Genomic DNA, 6,006 nt, shown 5'->3' with positions numbered 1-6,006 from the left:
GCCGCTTGTTTTTTTCCGGGGTTTGCTCTTGTGAGAGCCATTCAAGTGCTTCTCCTAATGATACGGTCACCGTGAGGCGCGCTGTGGGAACAAAGGTATTTTTTTTAATAAGCAAATTCATTTCTTTTGCTGAATCCTAAGTGAATGCGAGAGCAGTAATTAACTTAAGCCATTGGTTTACGTGAATGGTGTACTGCTTTAAAGCGAGATCTGCTTTAATTATTTTATGCGCCTCGCAAGCTAATTGTTTACTTTACGGTGATTTCGTCTAAGACGTAGCAGATAAGTTGGATGGTTACAATGATTTCGCAGCTCCACTTCTTTTCTTGAATATCTTCTTGTTGTTGTGCATGCTCCAGACATTGCTTTCGTATTTCGCACATAAATGCGATATATAAATCAAATGCACACTTTCTTTTCTTTGCATAGCTAACTGCTTCCGAAAATAAATTTCATTAGAATGACAATGCACCCACTATGCGTACTCTACGAATACAAGCACAGGCGAGTATGAATAATAAACTATGCATGAGCAACGCACACCTTGGATATATGTGAAGTGAAGCTTTCTTAAATTGCTAAACAAATGCTGTAAGTTTGCCGATTTCATCGATGTGTCTTTCGTGGGAAGGAAAGTTGGAGAGTGGGTGCGCTCTCGCTTGCGTGCGTTATAGTCAAGGAGACGTATGCGGCGACTAACTCTGAGAGCAAGTTGACGCTGTCGTTATCTAACTATTCATGCAACTGTGGCCTAATGGTTCGATCATATGGCAGCTGTTGTCATGTGACCAGGAGTATGATTCCACCGTCGGGCACGTAATTCAGTGTTCTTATAGTGTTGGCTGTATATATGGCAGGACCGCGGTACTACCCAGCAGCCACGGCCTTCAGGCAAATGAGGGAGGCATCCGAAAGGAAACGTTCGTGTAAAAAAAAAATTATTTCGGGACAACATGACATGCCCGCACTTCACATGTACTAGTTGCCGGAAATATCGCGTGCGCTCTTTGAAATCTGCGTTTCCGTGGGCTGATTGCTTGATGGGCTGAAAAAAAAAAGAATTATGATTCCGGGATAAATGCAACCACACTGATGCTCAGTACCTGAGCTTGCCCTCACATAAAAAAAGTTTTTGACAAATTGCATCTTGACCTTGAGCAATTGTGTGAAAGTTTAAACGAAAGTTGCGTAAATTTGTAAACCCATATACACCCACAGACACACAGGCGCATACTCGAGGTAGGTGCGAATTTAATCAATTCGCACCATCTAATATAAAGAAGTGCCTATGCACTTGTTGCGAGAATGTGAAGGTGATTCTTACATTTGTGAAAACTGCCTCAATTCGGTCTTTTGGATACGGAGATCAAGCTTGTACGCACCTAACAGTGATGTACCATCTAGCGCAGTCTTTGACTGGAAGAAATCAAGCAATGAAGCTTTAGAAGCGGCTGCCGCGAGCTTTTTAAAGCGGTAGCGTGTGAACAAGCTCATAGCATGTCATGTTTATCATGTTTCTCTGCTTAATTGGAAATTCATGCAAATGTATTGGCATAACTTCTACGAGGCTTGAGAACAAAAGCAAACAAAGCAGTTAGTTCATGTTTTATACCACTGCATGTACGATCGTCTGTCGCATCCACAATGGCTGGAGGCTTTGTGGTCACAGATCCTATGTCGATGCTGTTCAACTATGAGATTTCTGTTTGTATAGTTCAGCTAGCGGTATCGACGCAGTTATTCGGTGGGACCTAATAAACAAACAGAATTCCTAGATATTCTGTTCAGATATATGCTATGCACGCTGTGCTAGGCCAACGTACCGATCCGCACCATCCTTGTAATTTCTAGTAGCAATAAAATATTGCAACAATCATTTGCCTTATTATATTTTCTTCAAAAGTAATGCATTGTGTAGCGCGGGTAAAATTAGCCGAAAGGTTCTGATCAACTCGAGGGGGTTAATAAGGTTATTGTGGTGGGGGTCAAAAATAGCATCGGCATACTCCAGCTTGGGCCCCACAAAGGTTAGAAAAGCAATTTGTTCAATAGATGGAGAATCGACAAAAATGTTACGGCGTAGATAACCTAGAGTACGATTAGCATAATTTATTATGTGGTTAACATGACATGTCCAAGTCACGCGAGATATACAGGCGAAGATATTTGAATGAATCAGTTATTGCAATCTGCATGTTATCGATGCTATAATTAGGCATATCGTAATTACGATGACGATGAATACGTATTAACATAGTTTTAGCTACATTTATTGACATGAGCCAAGTGTTACACCAGTTTTGTGTGCGCAATAGGGGTGAGCAACTGCTCGGTAAACGACACAATTATCTGCGAAGAGTCGGATATGAGAATAAATATTACAAGACAGGTCATTGATTTATATTAACAAAAGGAGGGGACCAAATAAGGTACCTTGAGCTATACCTGAAAGCACGGGTGTTAAGGATGAAGGGTGTGAGCGTATACGGACTCCTGATGGTTAGTTAGAAACCGTCGAATCCAGCTTAGGACGCAAAGATGAAAAATAGTACGGGATAACTTTATTAAGAGACTACCATGAGGGGCCTTATCGAGCGCTTTTCCAAAATCTAGAAATATTGTTCTATTCGGGATGTTACAATCTAGGTTTAAGTGTAAGTCGTTCAAGAAAAGAGCAGGTTGGGTGTCACATGAATGATTTTGGCGGAAACGACGTTGACCTGGGTCAAACAAATTGACGGATGTTAGGAAGTTAGCAATACGCGAGCATGAAGTATGTTCCTATACTTTACGAGACACGTTTGTTATGAAAATAGGGCGGTAGTTACTTGGTGATGATAGGTTTTCTTTCTTGAAGACTGGCATGACCTTGCCCTACTGCCACTCATGTGGAATTGAAGCGCCGTTAAGTGATTCGTAGAATATCAGTGATAAAAACAGGATACACATTTGTTTATTATGTTTTGGCAGTTTGGCATTGATACCGTCTACTGACGTGAATGACAAGTTCTTCAATGATTCCATTACTTTGATCATGCCGATGGATCGAATGTGATATTGTGCATGAGCTGGTACGCGAGGTATGGTGAATCGGGCATGCCACCAGGTAATTAATTAGTAAAAACAGAAGTAAATGTTGTATTACGAAGATCTGCAACCTCAGTCTCAGGGATCGGAAGTCTGGAGCTACTGTTAAGTAAAATATGATAGCATTGGTTAGGATTCATTATTTTCCAAAATCGTTTAGGGTTCGTTTGCAGCATAGCTGGTAATGTGGTAGAAATAAACTTGTGTCCAGTTTGAGAGCTTCACTTGTCATATTCTTTCTCGACGGCGTTATAGTTCTGCCATGTGCAAGAATTAGATCGTTTGGCTCATCGAAACAGCTGTCTTTTTTCATATTATTTAGTCGTTTTAGGGGTGCAGTAAACCATGGTGATGTTCTTTCTATTATTGTAATAGTGGGGATGTAAAGACGTCTAAGGCGATGCATCTCTGCTTTGAAAAGCAGCCAGCTCGATTCGACGTTATTCAGTGGAAAGTTCGCGACGAACGTATCAAAGTACTCAGATAATTTTGGGTTCTAGCTGACACAGCCCCTTTATCATGTCCAGGTTTGGCCTATGATTGGCAAGACGAATAGCGCAATATGAAACTTTGGATTGCAAAACAAGTCTGCATTTCTATGCCCATCATTGCATCGACCTGGTCACCCCCTTGGCTATGTTGAAAATGGACTACGGTGCAGGACAACAAAGGGGAAGCCAAACAAGAAGGACGAGGAGGAAGCGATTGCAGCACATACTCATTTGTTCGAGATGCATTTGTGAAAAGGTAGTGTTACACATAAAAGCATATCTATTCTGGGACGTTAACACGGCACTGCAGTCTAATGTAATATACTACTGTGGCATTGAACTATACATAGATGTTGTGCATACTGCACGCAGTAAAATCACGAAAAGGTACCTGCAGTGGACAGTGGCAGAAAACTACGGGCACAATTGTGTGCTTGGGCCATGCCCTGATAAAACAGTAGCTTTTGTTTTGGTGTACAACTCCAGTTAAGAACGCGATAAAATTTATTCTATTCAAAACAAGAGAGGGGTTCGCTGGTAGATGGAGGCCTAACGTCGCAAAGGGTGGTATAACAAGACAATGTCGCTGGAAGCCGACGCTTCGACAACGGAACTTGTCTTCGTTAGGATGGCAACTGCCTACCTTGGTGTTTATGTACTTGCTCTCCCACTCAATTGATGAGGGGAGGAAGAGGAGAATAATCTAGTGCACCAAGTAGGTGGAATTCACAATTTTGAAGAAAATGTGAGGAAGGAGAAACAGAAAAGAGGGGCTGAGGATGGTGTTAAGTTGATAGATTAAGACAACATCGGGGAAATGATACTGGTTAAAATCAAGCTGACCAAAAATGTAAGCTGATACAAACGTGCAAGCACTGGATGACAACAGCCGCACGCCCATCTTCCCGCAAAAGACGGTATAAGAAGTCGTGCTGTTCGAATGCGTGGAATGAAAAATCTGAAAAAACGAAGCGAAAAAATCGAAATTGTTGGAAGGAGCTAAGACGCAAGACATGTCCGGTTAGTAGTAATAATACAAAGGCGCACCTGCTTGAAGGCTGAAGAGATGGAAACAAGCTTGATCAAATAATAAACCAGTTAACAATAATCTTATACGGAGGAAGACAATGTATTAGCCAAACACTTTGTGAGCGAGTGCGTGAAGGAAATTTATTTGGTCCACAATAGACGCGAGCAAACTCAAGGTCACCTGGCTAGGCCCACTCGGGCACCATCAGGTGAAACCTGACGGCCCTCTCGCGAGCCCTCTGGACATCCAGGATTTGAGAATTCTGGTCCTGGTCCCTAATGAGCCTCATCATTTCCTCTGGGTGAAAGGAGGACCGGCAGAGGCGCAGCCCCACAAGACATGTTCCAAGTCCGCATTATCACCACACAAAGGCAGTCTGGGCTTGGAAACCGTTCGGGGTACATTGTGTGCAGCGCCGTGGGGCTCGGGTAAGTGCTTGTTTGCAGAAGTCTGAGATTGACTGCCTGGACCCGCACAGCGAGGAGGACGGCAAAGGCAGGAGTCTTCTTGAGAGATAATTATGTTTGCGAATTTCGTTGTACGAGCAGAGAGGCTCGGGTTGTTCAGGAGAGGATGCGTTACCCGGCGTACGGTCAGCCAAACCATCGAAATGAGGCAATCGAAATTGTTAGAAGGAACTAAGAGGCAAGACATGTACGCTTAGTAGTAAAAGAACAAATGCGCACCTGCTTGAAGGCTGAGATTGAGGGAAACAAGATTGATTCAATATTAAATAGGTTAACAATTACCTTATACTGAGCTTATAATAAGCTCAGTATAAGCTGAATAAGCTTAATAGATTAGTAAAACACTTTGTGAGTGAGTGAGCGAAACAACTTTATTTGGTGCACAGTAGACGCGAGCTAACCCAACGTCACCTGGCTAGGCCTACTCGGAACCATCAGGTGAAACCTGACAGCCCTCTCGCGAGTCCTCTGGACTGCCAGGAATTGAGAGTTCTGGTCCCGGGCCCTAATGAGATTCATCATTCCCTCTTGGATGAAAGGGGGACTGGCAGAGAGGCAGCCCAACAGGACGTGCTCGAAGTCCCCATAATTACCACAGAGATGGCCGTCCGGGCTTGGGAACCGTTCGGGGTACAGTGTGCAACGCCGTGGGCCTCGGGTAAGAGCTTGCTTGCAGAAGGCTGACAGTGACTGCCTGGGCCCGGCACAGCGAGGAGTGCGGCAAAGGCATGAGTCGTGTAGACAGATAATTATGCTATCAAATCTCGTTGCACGAGCACATAGGCTCGGGTCGCCCAGGAGAGAATGCGTTATCCAGCGCACGGTCAGTCAAACCTCATGCCACCGAGTGAGCTTCCTCATTGGGGTTGATCTAGGCACCCTCAATGGTTCCAAGGTGCGCAGGAAACCAGACCAAAGAGTGATGGTGGAT

The sequence above is a fragment of the Dermacentor albipictus genome, unplaced genomic scaffold (assembly GCF_038994185.2).
Source record: "Dermacentor albipictus isolate Rhodes 1998 colony unplaced genomic scaffold, USDA_Dalb.pri_finalv2 scaffold_35, whole genome shotgun sequence".
Taxonomy (NCBI): domain Eukaryota; kingdom Metazoa; phylum Arthropoda; class Arachnida; order Ixodida; family Ixodidae; genus Dermacentor; species Dermacentor albipictus.
Note: the sequence above shows the minus strand (reverse complement) of the source record.